The sequence below is a fragment of the Monodon monoceros genome, unplaced genomic scaffold (genome assembly GCF_005190385.1).
Source record: "Monodon monoceros isolate NGI ecotype Baffin Bay Population unplaced genomic scaffold, NGI_Narwhal_1 Super_Scaffold_3, whole genome shotgun sequence".
In the NCBI taxonomy this organism is placed as follows: domain Eukaryota; kingdom Metazoa; phylum Chordata; class Mammalia; order Artiodactyla; family Monodontidae; genus Monodon; species Monodon monoceros.
In genome coordinates, this window is record NW_021703780.1 from 81,805,089 (window position 1) to 81,819,878 (window position 14,790).

Below are 14,790 nucleotides of genomic sequence, written 5' to 3' on the forward strand. Positions count from 1 at the left end.
CATATGCACCTTTGATGACTTTGAGGTTATTTCTTCCAATCCAAGAACATGGTATATCTCTCCATCTATTTGTATCATCTTTAATTGCTTTCATCAGTGTCTTATAATTTTCTGCATACAGGTCTTTCGTCTCCTTAGGTAGGTTTATTCCTAGATATTTTATTCTTTTTGTTGCAATGGTAAATGGAAGTGTTTTCTTGATTTCACTTTCAGATTTTTCATCATTAGTGTATAGGAATGCCAGAGATTTCTGTGCATTAATTTTGTATCCTGCTACTTTACCAAATTCATTGATTAGCTCTAGTAGTTTTCTGGTAGCATCTTTAGGATTCTCTATGTAGAGTATCATGTCATCTGCAAACAGTGACAGCTTTACTTCTTCTTTTCCGATTTGGATTCCTTTTATTTCTTTTTCTTCTCTGATTGTTGTGGCTAAAAATTCCAAAACTATGTTGAATAATAGTGGTGAGAGTGGGCAACCTTGTCTTGTTCCTGATCTTAGTGGAAATGGTTTTAGTTTTTCACCATTGAGGACAATGTTGGCTGTGCGTTTGTCATATATGGCCTTTATTATGTTGAGGAAAGTTCCCTCTATGCCTACTTTCTGCAGGGTTTTTATCATAAATGGGTGTTGAATTTTGTCAATAGCTTTCTCTGCATCTATTGAGATGATCGTATGGTTTTTCTCCTTCAATTTGTTAATATGGTGTATCACATTGATTGATTTGCGTATACTGAAGAATCCTTGCATTCCTGGAACAAACCCCACTTGATCATGGTGTATGATCCTTTTAATGTGCTGTTGGATTCTGTTTGCTAGTATTTTGTTGAGGATTTTTGCATCTATGTTCATCAGTGATATTGGCCTGTAGTTTTCTTTCTTTGTGACATCTTTGTCTGGTTTTGGTATCAGGGTGATGGTGCCTTGTAAAATGAGTTTGGGAGTGTTCCTCCCTCTGCTATATTTTGGAAGAGTTTGAGAAGGATCAACATTGTGAAAATGACTCTACTACCCAAAGCAATCTACAGATTCAATGCAATCCCTATCAAACTACCAATGGCATATTTCACAGAACTAGAACAAAAAATTTCACAATTTATATGGAAACACAAAAGACCCCAAATAGCCAAAGCAATCTTGAGAACGAAAAATGGAGCTGGAGGAATCAGGCTCCCTGACTTCAGACTATACTACAAAGCTACAGTAATCAAGACAGTATGGTATTGGCACAAAAACAGAAATATAGATCAATGGAACAGGATAGAAAGCCCAGAGATAAACCCACGCACATACGGTCACCTTATCTTTGATAAAGGAGGCAAGAATATAGAGTGGAGAAAAGACAGCCTCTTCAATAACTGGTGCTGGGAAAACTGGACAGGTACATGTAAACGTATTAAATTAGAACACTCCCTAACACGATACACAAAAATAAACTCAAAATGGATTAAAGACCTAAATGTAAGGCCAGACACTATCAAACTCTTAGAGGAAAACATAGGCAGAACACTCGATGACATAAATCACAGCAAGATCCTTTTTGACCCACCTCCCAGAGAAATGGAAATAAAAACAAAAATAAACAAATGGGGCCTAATGAAACTTAAAAGCTTTTGCACAGCAAAAGAAACCATAAACAAGACCAAAAGACAACCCTCAGAATGGGAGAAAATATTTGCAAATGAAGCAACTGACAAAGGATTAATCTCCAAGATTTACAAGCAGCTCATGCAGCTCAATAACAAAGAACCAAACAACTCAATCCAAAAATGGGCAGAACACCTAAATAGACATTTCTCCAAAGAAGATATACAGATTGCCAACAAACACATGAAAGAATGCTCAACATTATTAATCATTAGAGAAATGCAAATCAAAACTACAATGAGATATCATCTCACACCAGTCAGAATGGCCATCATCAAAAAACCTACAAACAATAAATGCTGGAGAGGATGTGGAGAAAGGGGAACACTCTTGCACTGTTGGTGGGAATTTAAATTGATACAGCCACTATGGAGAACAGTATAGAGGTTCCTTAAAAAACTAAATACAGAACTACCACACGACCCAGCAATCCCACTACTGGGCATATACCCTGAGAAAACCATAATTCAAAAAGAGTCATGTACCAAAATGTTCATTGCAGCTCTATTTACACAGCCAGGACATGGAAGCAACCTAAGTGTCCATCATCGGATGAATGGATAAAGAAGATGTGGCACATATATACAATGGAATATTACTCAACCATAGAAAGAAACGAAATTGAGATATCTGTAGTGAGGTGGATGGACCTAGAGTCTGTCATACAGAGTGAAGTAAGTCAGAAAGAGAAAAACGAATACCGTATGCTAACACATATATATGGAATCTAAGAAGAAAAAAAAAGGTCATGAAGAACCTAGGGGTAAGATGGGAATAAAGACACAGACCTACTAGAGAATGTACTTGAGGATATGGGGAGGGGGAAGGGTAAGCTGTGACAAAGTGAGAGAGTGGCATGGACATATATGCACTACCAAACGTAAAATAGATAGCTAGTGGGAAGCAGCCGCATAGCACAGGGAGATCAGCTCGGTGGTTTGTGACCACCTAGAGGGGTGGGATAGGGAGGGTGGGAGGGAGGGAGACCCAAGAGGGAAGAGCTATGGGAACATATGTATATGTATAACTGATTCATTTCGTTATAAAGCAGAAACTAACATACCATTGTAAAGCAATTATACTCCAATAAAGATGTTAAAAAAAGTTATTTCTTGCTTTGAAGAGGAAAAAAGTACATATGTCTGGTGTCTATTCATTTTAATTATAAAAAATATTTAACAGTTAAGTTTGAGGTGTGGATGGTGAGAGTTTTTAATTTTCAACATCACAAAATACTTTTACTCTTTGCATATTTTTACAAAAATCAGGCATTAATTTTAAAACAAAAAGTAAATTTTAAAAATAAGAAAATTAAAAAAAATAAAAGCCATCATTTTGTGAGACGTCAGAGCCTAAAGAGAGTCTCTTTGTTTGTTTTAATCAAACTTCAGCAGGAAATTCAGGTACCAGAAGAAATACATCAAATTCCTCAATGTTTAGTGTTCTAAATGACAGTCAGTCTCCAAGTACCTGTTTCAAATCCTGTTACTTACACCTAATGACTGTCTATTCATGATTGTGAAAATGTTTAAATTATTTTTACCTCTTTTTAAATTTATTATTCTATTTTTCTTCAAATGTATTTTAACAAGACTATTTTTTACAAAGTCTAGAGACTACACATTTTCCAGGGACCTAGAAAAAGTATTCTGGACGTAAAAAACAAGGAAACAAACTTACTGACTTTTAAATATGAAAAGAAAACTACACAATCTAAAGTAATAAATATTTAAGTTAGTATCTGTACAAGTTAATGTGTTGTCCACTTCATTAGTTGATAAATCATCATATTCACAAATTGCATTATTTTTAAAAATAATTTTTAGGTTTGATTTTTTTATTTGGTATGGATGTACTAAAATGCATGATGAATCCTGGAAAATTATAGCCAATAGTAAATGAGTTGATTGTAATAAACAGTTTCAAAAGCAAAATTATAGGGTTTTTATACAACATATAGAGTAAGAAATTATTTTTAATGTGGGATATCTGTGCATTTTATTTTATTTTTTTTAAAGTTTTTTTTTGATGTGGACCATTTTTAAAGTCTTTATTGAATTTATTACAGTATTGCTTCTGTTTTATGCTTTGGTTTTTTGGCCGTGAGGCATGTGGGATCTTAGCTCCCCAACCAGGGATCGAACCCGCACCCCCTGCATTGGAAGGTGAAGTCTCAACCACTGGACCACCAGGGAAGTCCCTGTGCATTTTAATATGCTTATTATCATGTGGGGTAGGTATCTAAAGTTACAAATTCCTAGGGCTGGGCTTCCCTGGTGGCGCAGTGGTCGAGAGTCCGCCTGCCGATGCAGGGGACACGGGTTCGTGCCCCGGTCCGGGAAGATCCCACATGCCGCAGAGCGGCTGGGCCCGTGAGCCATGGCTGCTGAGCCTGCGCGTCCAGAGCCTGTTGCTCCGCAACGGAAGAGGCCACAACACTGAGAGGCCCACGTACCGCAAAAAAAAAAAAAAAAAAAATTCCTAGGGCTGACAAATATCTTTAAATGTCCCTCACTATAATAATTCATCAAATCAAATCAAACACACTTAAAATTTCTGCTTTTGGGACTTCCCTGGTGGCACAGTGGTTAAGAATCCACCTGCCAATGCAGGGGACACAGGTTCGAGCCCTGGGCTGGGAAGATCCCACATGCCGCGGAGCAACTAAGCCCATGCGCCACAACTACTGAGCCTGCGCTCTAAAGCCCATGAGCCGCAACTACTGAGCCCACGTGCCACAACTACTGAAGATATACAGATGGCAAGTAAGAGCATGAAAAGATAGTCAACATCATTTGCCATTAAGGAAAGGCAAGTTGACACCACGATGAGTTACTACTTACATACTTATTAGAATGGATAAAATGGAAAACGATTGATCATACCAAGTACTGACAAGGATGTGGAGCAACTAAACTCTCATTCAGTGCAGACAGGGATATAAAATGGTATAACCACTTTGGAAAATTTGTTAAAAAGTTAAACATACACCTACCATATGATCCAGGCATTCCACTCTTAGGTATTTACCCAAGAGAAATGAAAGCATATGTCCATATGAAGACTTGTACATGAATGTTCACTGTAGCATTATTCATAATAGTGGAAATCTGGAAACAACTCAAATGTCTGTCAATGGTGAATAAACAAACGGGGGGTTATTTACATAATGGAATACAACTCAACAATAAAAAGGAATGAAATATCCATACACATTATAGCATGGATGAATCTCAAAATAATTATGCTGAGTGAAAGAGGCCAGACAAAAAGATATATACTGTATGATTTCATTTATATGGGTTTGTAGGATATGCAAACTATTGTACAGTGATAAAAACAAGATCAGTGGTTGCCTGGGGCAAGACAGGGGCTGGGTAGGGTAGGTAGGTAGGATTACAAAGGGGCATAAAGAAACCTTGTGGAATGACAGAAGTTTTCATTATCTTGATAATAGTGACGCTTTCATGGGTATATGCATAGGTCAAAACATCAAATTGTACACTTAATTTTTTATTTTGGGGGTTTCTCAGCTCTGAGCTGCTGCTTTATTTTATTGCCTAAGTGGTGCTAAACATTCAATACCAAGCAAGACACACAGTTCTCCGAGGATCCTGTCTTAAATATATTTGATCTCAAATTTTACACTTTAAATATGTGCAGTTTATTATACGTCAGTTATAGCTTAATAAAGCAATTAAGAAAAGGTCCTAATTGTAACAATTTAACAAGACACAAGTGTATAAAGAAAAATAAATAATCTTTCATCTGATGCCATCCATCAGATAATCTCCTTGAGGTTACCAACACGAGTAGCCTGGTGAGTGCATCCTTCCATATTTTCTCTTTACTTGCACAAATTTATGATCTCATTATAGGGTTTAAACCTTTTATATAATGGATGACCCATTAAAGTGGTATTTTCTGCAACAATTTATTAGGGTTTTAGAAAATCTCTTATTATGCAAAAACTTTTCGGTGTTCTGAGATTGAGGCTCATTTTTTTTAACAGCCAACATGCCTTAAATGCCAAAGAAAGGGATGTAAAACTACAAATAGAAGCAACCTGCTTTACAGTAAATTACTAGATAGAAGAGTTGGTCCTCACTGAGGGAGTCAGAAGACCAAATGCCTTCTATATTGAGAGCCTGTTTTTCGACAAGAAATAATTTAACCTAGAAATGGAAAACCACTCAGTGTTTTAAACTATAATTAAATTCTCACTCTAGGTTAAACATTGCACAGGGATGTTAGGCACAAGCAAATTCAAATGCAAACAGACTTGCAGGATTGTTTTGGTTGTACAAGCTAGAAAATTGTACCAACTCCAAGATTTTACCACAGGTCAACTTTAAAGAAAAACCTTCAATTAAAAAATTATAAAATATATGTGCACTGTGAAAAGTGCCAAAAATACGCAAGTATATAGGACAATATTTTCTTCTGTTCTTCCCTAATTCCCTCTGTTAGACATAACCACCATTAACAATACAAACACATCGTTCCAGATTATACAGTGTGCGTGGGCATGCATGCATGTGTTTTTCTTTTATTTTTTGACTGTTCGTTTGCTTTTTCTTTAAAGTTTTTTAAATTGTGGTAAAACATATATGACATAAAACCTGCCACTTCCATTTTTTTTTAATACTATCGTTCCAGAATCATCAGAACATGCAGATTATTTTTCTTTTTAATTTTTTTTGGCCATGCTGCGTGGCAGGCAGGGTCATACTTCCCTGACCAGGGATTGAACCCATGCCCCCTGCAGTGGAAGCGTAGAGTCCTAACCACTGGACCGCCAGGGAAGTCCCTCAATCATTTTGAACTGTACAATTTAGTGGTATTAATTACATTCACACTGTTGTACAACAATCACCACCATCTATTTCCAAAACTTTTTCATCACTCCAAACAGTACCCATTAACCATCAACCCCCCATCTTCCCTCACCCCAGCTCCAGGTAATGTCTAATCTACTTCCTGTCTCTACAAATTTCCCCATTCTCGATGTTTCATATAAGTGGAATCATACAATATTTGTCCCTTTGTGTCACCCAGCATAATGTTTTCAGGGTTTATCCACGTTGCAGCCTGTATCAGAACTTTATTCCTTTTAATGGCTGAATAATATTCCATTGCATACCAAATTTTTCTCATCCATTCATCTGCTGAGGGACACTTGGGCTGTGTTCATTTGCTGTTAACAAACATGATCATGGTATACACAATTCTGGCAGCTTTTTTCCCTTTTACTTAATACATTTCAGCTATCTATCCTAAATTTTTAAAAGCCACATTATTCTAGTAGATGGAAGTACCGTCATTTATTTACTACTCTTCTAACAACAGATGTAGAAACTGCTGTCATATTTCGGCCAGTAAAACAGTGCTAGAGTGAACATACTAGTACATCATTTTGCATTTCTACCAGGTTTCCTGGAAGATGAACTCCTAAAAGTGCTATTAGCTGGTCAACAGGAATGTGCATTTAACATTTTGATAGATACTGCCAAGTTAGCTTCCAGAAATGTCACCCCTATTGACATTCTTATCAACAGAGACCATGAGAGCTTTTTTGTCCATATCTTTCCCACAAGAATTACTTGGAATTTCTTTCATCCTTGCCAGTCTGACAGGTGATGAGTTTGCTAATTTAAAGTTGGTATAAGGAAGGATGTACAGGTGTGCCATGAGAGCAGAGGGTGCTCAGGGGTGAAGTTTGAGGGTGTCAGAGTCCTCTAGACCAAAGCAGAGAACAGAATTCCAGGACCAGAAGGGGTTCTGCTTGTTTCTATAATCAGGGCTGATTTCAGTAGAAATACACACATGCAGCTGCACTGAATGCTAAAATACTGAAAACTCCTCCACAGTGGTTGGCAATAGATCACTGTCCTGAGCTCCACCCGTGAATCGCAACCCACCTTCCCCCAATCCAGCAGCTGAAGGGTTAAAAACCCTGCCCAGCACCATTGCCGATGCCAGCTCAACTTGATCTTTATTTGTGCTGACTGGTTGTTAATACTCAGAATATCGCTCCTGCCTACATGAGTCTAATTTTTTGTGAGACCCACTGATTCCCTCCTCACTCTATTTCTGAACCTCTAACACTGTAGAGCAATCATCTATTTCATTTACAAGACCTGTGCTCCTGAGGGCAGGAAGCCTGTCTTTCTCATTCATTCTTTCACTCACCAAATGTTTTTCGAGCACTTTGTACATTGCAGTTGCTGAACCAGGATCCCAGAATATCACTGTGAAAAGGCAAACACCATCTTGGGCCTCACAGAATTTACGTACTTTTTTACTTACCAGTAAAAAGGGCAGGTGAAAAATAACTGAACAGCCAAATAAAGAAAATAACTCCCAATAATCATGAGTGCTATAAAGGAAACAAGTTTTTCTTTTTTTTTTTAATTGAAGTATAGTTGATTTACAATGCTGTGCTACAAGGAAACAGCCTCCAAAGATGAGTTAATGAATGATTAACCTCGGCCCTCACTGCATACCTTCACATCCTCCCTTATACCAACTTTAAATAACCAAGCTCATCACCTGTCGGACTGGCACGGATGAAAAAAATTTGAATACACCTTGTTGCAAGGATATGGACAATACAGCACTCATAGTCACTGTTGACGAGAATGTCACTAGGGATGATATTTTTGGAAGATAACATCACAAAGGGGTCCTTCTGAGTAGAGAAGCCAGAGAAAATCCAGTCTGAGATTAAAGGAAAAGGCCAGGAGTTAGGTGCCAAAAGAGAAAGCACCCAGGCTGCATTGAGTGTGTGCAAACGCTCCAAGTACAGAAGAGTTGGTGTGATTTAGAGGGTCAGGAAGGAGGTAAGAGTGAGCATAAGGAACTAAGGGGGTGAGGCTGGGAGAATGGCCACAGCCAGGTCACGCCAAGCCTTACAGACACCAAGCCTTACAGATTACAGCAAACAGCCTGATTTGTGACTTAAGAAGATACTACATCATTTAAGTCTATATTCACTAATACTTCTCAAAGTACATAAATCAGTAAGAATCTGAGAAATGCCCTGAGCTCCCCTCTAACTTTCTTACATCTCTGCCTGGTGCCCGGCAGTCCCGATGATAGTCTCTCGGAAAGTGCGCACACGCGCAGGGTTAGAATTATCACCCTTCACTTCCCTGACATGTTTTGGGCTTTTCCACGTCTCTACTGCCCAAAAAACAAACAACTGAAATGTCCATCCCCGAAGTACACTTCACTCAATGAAAAAAAATCAGTTAACAATTATTCAGCACTCTTTATACGCTTGGCCTTTGCCCAAGTGCCTTGCATGCATTAACTCGTTTCATCTACTCATCCTTCTCTAATCCAGGAAACTGAGGCAAAGGAAGATTCATCATTTCCACTGCAGTCACACAAGAGGTAAGTGGTAGAGTCCATGTCCTGGACCACTACACTGTAGTCCTCGCCACCAGGGGCCAGCGTGCAGAAATTGCAATCCTATCATTAATTTCACTAGAGGCAGCATTTTTTTTTAAGATTTATTTATTATTTATTTTATTTATTTTTGGCTGCGTTAGGTCTTAGTTGAGGCACGTGGGATCTTCGTTGAGCTATGCAGGATCTATCGTTGCGGTGTGCGGGCTCTTTTGTGGTGCACAGGCTTCTCTCTAGTTGTGGCGTGCGGGCTTTCTCTTCTCTAGTTGTGGCACGTGGGCTCTGTAGTTTGCGGCACGCGGGCGCTAGTTGAGGCGCATGAGCTCAGTAGTTGTGGCACGAGGGCTTAGTTGCCCCGCAGCATGTGGGATCTTAGTTCCCTGACCAGGGATTGTACCCGCATCCCCTGCATTGCAGGATGGATTCTCTACCACTGGACCACCAAGGAAGTCCCTAGAGGCAGCATTTTGAGAAGACTGGGAGAACGCTGTCTTTAACTGTTGTACATTCTATTTGTGCACAATTCATACTTTTTGCACATTAGACATCAGTACTCTTCAGACCACCTTTGCCTATCAAATATGAACTACTGAGATCAACTAACGCAGAAAAATCTTGAGAGAGCACATGGACGTGCTACCTACACACCCCCATTTGGTCTCTATCGCATTGTCATCACTATGGCAGGCTTGGGCAACCACTGGAATATTTCATTTCCCCCCCTCACTGTATTCTAACAAGCAGTGAAAAATGGAAAAACAAACCCCAAAGTATTGATATAAAAGATATAAAGCACACCTTCACTACAACTAAGCTAAGGAAGAAAATCATTTCATATATAAAAATAATCATTAGTGTTGCTCAATTGTCCAGTGGACTTAAACTGGTCAAATGTTCAACTGCGAATAAAAAGACAATTTTACAAACGTGCGAATAGAATATTGGAAAATATATTGTAGGAAAGTGTCTCTGGTACAGTAGAGTTAGAGCATTGGTTATTATTTTTTGTTTGTTTTCCTTTCTGACAAGAGAACCCCTTTTTAAAATGTAATCTATCATTTAACTTTTGGGCACTTAGCTTTTATGTGAGAGTAGCAGACTAACAATTTACTGATTTTCTTCCTCACTGCTCATAACACAGATGTTTAGATGGTAGATCATATCATATATCCTATCCCCATATGACAACTCAATGCACACTCACAAACATTCATAAACCCACTTTCCTGTTCTATCAGAGTTCAGCATTTACAGAGATGTCTGCTTACCTTGAACTAGTAAGTACTGTCTTGCTTTCCTTTTGTTTTCACTGTAATAATCTTTGGATTTTGTTTGCCAGGCACAGATGTCATCTTTTTCCTTCACATATTCTTTCTTCCGGATTTCTCATCAAAACCTGAAACACAGAAGGGAGCAGCTCCTTGATTTCTGTAGGCATATAGGAAAGAACTAGACATCTCAAATCAGGGACTTCTAATTTATTTCTAATTTTCCTTTGATTGGCTATAGTTTAATCACAGTTTTAGAAATTCACCTAATTAGGTGAGATTTAGAATAGAGCTATCTCAAAATACAGACGAAAAGAGGCTCTCCTCCTTAACAACTAAAGATCTGATATTGATTTGGCTTCTCAGGTAAGGCCTTTCATTGAATATAGAATGCTAGCCTCTGTCTCTGTAGGAGACTCTAAAGCACTATAAGTTAGCTACAGTCAGTTGTAAAATCAAGGCTGTGAGAGTGGGAGAACTCAATACAATATTTCAGAATTGCTGAAACCAGGATGGTTTACTCCTGAACCTAGTTTTAACAGATGTCAGTGGTGGCGAGAATGAAGCACGTGTCATGAATACTGATGAAACTTAGCGTGTGTATTGCGCCATAAGATACACTCATTTATATGGATTTGCTATTCTCCCTATAAAAGAAAACAGCTTTTCCCCAGAAGCTCTCCTTCAGTCGGGAAGGACAATTCTCGCTTGTCAACTGTGGGCCCAAACTGTTTCACACACAGCAGGGTGTGAAAACTGGACGGGAAGAGGAGGGCAGAGGCAGCAGATGTGGTATTCATCATTGTGCCACGTGGTTCAATGCAACTCCACTGTTGCACCATCCTCAGCGGAGCCCACAGCCCAGCCCATCTGACCCTCAACTCCTCTAGATGTGACACAGGTATGAGGTGGAAGGTGGCAACAGGAAGCAGAAAGAACTCAGTATGATTCCTTCACAAGCACCTTTAACCGCTCTCTCCTTACTGCTGCCATAGGACAAATCCATCTTTTCTAACAGGAACTGTAAGAGAGAAGAACAAACCTGACTCCATATTGGGTTTATTCCTTTAGCTCTAACCCTTGTGCTTTGTTGCTTGTGCTTAGTCACGCTGTCTCTGTAAAAGACTGTTGCCTATAGCCTGAAATATACATTATAGCCCATTCTCAAGGCTCTTACTTTTAAAGGTATAACACTTTTCCATTCATATAAAGATAAAAAATTGCAGAACAAAGAACAACATTGGTTGTGGAGGTTTATAGGAACATTACAACCAAATCTATGTGGACAGCTGCAATAACGAAGGATTCTGGCATCGAGAAGTATGTAACCACCAACCACATCTGCTCCCCCTTTTATATCAAAGTAACCTGAATTCTAACTGGGGTAAGAAGGTTCTTTGGGACACTAGTCCACCATCTTCGCAAACTGCTGGCTTTCTGAATAAAGTCTCTGTTCGTTGCCCCAACAACTTGTCTCTCGATTTACTGGTCTGTAGTGCAGCAAGCAGTATGAGCTTGGACTCGGTAACTAGACACTCTAAGAACTCATCTACAACGAGAGCATAGTGTAGGTTGGGAGTTTCTTGTAGGCAATCTTCTTCAATATCCTTTTAGGAGAAAAGTAGCTCTTAAAGCTAGTAAGAGGCTAATTTTATGTTAGGTGTTTAAAATTAAACATTAAAATATGAACTATGTTAAATTTACGTAGTGAAATCTGATGTTGATAGAATGTAACGTAGGTAGAGAGTGAGGGAATGGGGTAGTAGTTTGGGTCGTACTAAATCAGAATGAAGACCTCCCACACGCAGTCACCCCCTTGGTCCCCAAGACTATTAGGTAAAATACTGGGCTTAGAAAGAATATACTAGGCATGTGTTAAGAGTCCAAGCCCCTACTTTACAGATTAATTAGACTCAAAGAGAGAGAGAGTGATTTGCAAAAGATTACGCACATAGGGAAAACTGGTGCTGGAACGACTCCGTGTATTTTCTGCTTTATTGAACCATCTCTCCACAACTGTCATGTGTCCACTAGATGACAAAAGTTCCTAGTAAATAATGATATAACAAGCAGCATCTAGCATCACGTACAAAGAACTGCCTAAGTACCTTATTTTAGTTGTGTTAACAAAGACTGAACAGCTTCTGTCAGCTCGGATCACGAGGACAGAAAAAAGAGATATGAACAGATACCTCCCAATTGTCTAGAAAACTACCATTTATCGAGCACCCACCATAAGCCAGAGTTGGGTACACCACTTATGTGGCCTCTGATGTATCTAGAAACTTCGAAAATAATATAGGTTTTATTAAATGGTGCAGATGAGGAAACTGAGTCAGGGAAATATAATCTCTTGTATGAAGTTACACACAGCTAGTAAGTTCTTTGATTCCATGGCCCCATGCACAATGACTCCTACCTGTGACAAACAGCACTATACACGAAGTAAATATGCATCAATTTGAAAACCCCAAAGCCTATGAATAGAAACAGAGTGGATGGTATTTGGAAGGAGATTAAAGAAAGGAAGGGAGAAAAGGCAAGCTAAGAGAGTTATGTAAATATATTCTACCATGACTCTTAACACGAGTGACGGCTGTGTGTTAAGATCTTCGGACGTACCAAATACACAAATGCAATTAGAGCATATAATTTCACCCATAAAATTTAGTGAAAGATATTTGTGCTATTAGGTATCTGAGGATGAGCAAAGAACTGCAAGTCTGAATAAATTAGGATGGATGAGTTACAGTAACCCCAATATTTTTAAATAACAGAATCACTCTGGGAATGGTGACATACCTGAAGGAACTGTGACCAACCAGGAAATGGGAGATTCAGGACAGCATCTCATGCCCCCTTCTTTAATTTGCCAAAGTTAACTGTGCACTCGATCCCCCAAAAATTAAACATAGAATTACTATGATTCAGCAATTCCACTTCTGGGTATGTTACCAGAAAGTACTGAAAGCAGGGACTCAAATAGATATTTGTACACCATGTTCATAACTGCATTATCTGTTATATTGTTCACAACAGCAGAAAGGTAGAAACAACCCAAGTGTCCATAAACGAATGAATGGGTTAACAAAATGTGGTATATACATACAATGGAATAGTATCCATTCTTTAAAAGAATGAAATTCTGATACACGCTGCAATGTGACTGAATCTTTAAAACATTATGGTGAAAACAAAAAAAACATTACGGTGAGTGGAATAAGCCAGATGCAAAAGGATAAATATTGTTTGATTCCACTTGTATGAGGTTCCTAGAGTCAAATTCATAGAGAAAGTAGAACAGAGGTCATCGGGGGATGAGGGGACTGAGGAATGGGAAGTTACTGTTTGATGGTCATAGAGTTTCAGTATGAGCTGATGAAAAAGATTCTAGAGACAGAGGTGGTGACGGTTGTACAACATTGTGAGTGTACTTAATGCCACTGAATTGTACATTTAAAAATAATTACAATGGGGCTTCCCTGGTGGCGTAGTGGTTGAAAGTCCACCTGCCGATGCAGGGGACACGGGTTCGTGCCCCGGTCTGGGAGGATCCCACGTGCCGCGGAGCAGCTGGGCCCGTGAGCCATGGCCGCTGAGCCTGCGCGTCCGGAGCCTGTGCTCCGCAATGGGAGAGGCCACAACAGTGAGAGGCCCGCGTACCGCAAAAAAAAAAAAAAAAAAATAATAATAATAATAATAATTACAATGGTAAATTTTATGTTAAGTATATTTTATCACAATAATCAAAATGCTCAGAAAAAGAAAGGTGTGGGAGCATAACTGGAGGGATGGGGATAAAGAGGACTGAAATTGTTTAGACATCAGTTGAGCATCTCATTTTGCTAAAAGTGTCAGCAGCTGACAAATTCCTGGCTTCTTTAGGTGACAATTTCATAACTTGGAAGACAAAGGAAGCAACAGGGGCAAGTGTTATACTAGGAAGAACTTTTGGGCAGTAGAGAAATGAAGCAAAAAAAAGTGGTCACATCTTCTTGGAGTTCAAAGTAGTACCAGCAGCATCTACCCAACAACAGGTGAATGGACAAAGAAGATGTGGTGTGTGTATATATATATACACACACAATGGAATCCTACTCAGCCATAAAAAATGAATAAAATGTTGCCATTTGCAACAACATGGATGGACTTGGAGGGAATTATGTAAAGTAAAATAAGTCAGACAGAGAATGACAAATACCATATATCACATGTGGAATCTAAAAAATATACAACTAGTGAATACAACAAAAAAGTAACAGACTCACAGAAAAAAAAAATATCATTTTGTTCATATGGAAAACCAATTGTTCCAACACCATTTACTCTTGATTCTCTATGTTTTCCACTGGGACTTCCAAGTCCTCCTGTATCATACAGAAACATCCATTTTGTTCAGCTCATCACTGGGCTCTCTATTCTGCACCACTCATCTATTTTTCTGTACCCTTTCACCAAAAA

At 38.8% G+C, this 14,790-nt stretch overlaps 1 protein-coding gene across 4 annotated transcripts in view; it reads right to left on the minus strand.

Moving 5' to 3' along the window:
- Window positions 1-14,790, minus strand: part of FRMD4B (FERM domain containing 4B) — a 336,083-nt gene that overhangs the window by 223,433 nt on the left and 97,860 nt on the right. For all 4 annotated transcript variants that reach the window (XM_029242032.1, XM_029242034.1, XM_029242031.1 and 1 more), the window contains one exon: window positions 10,330-10,457. The gene's annotated coding sequence lies outside the window, so the exon portion shown is untranslated. The remainder of the gene's footprint in view (window positions 1-10,329; window positions 10,458-14,790) is intronic.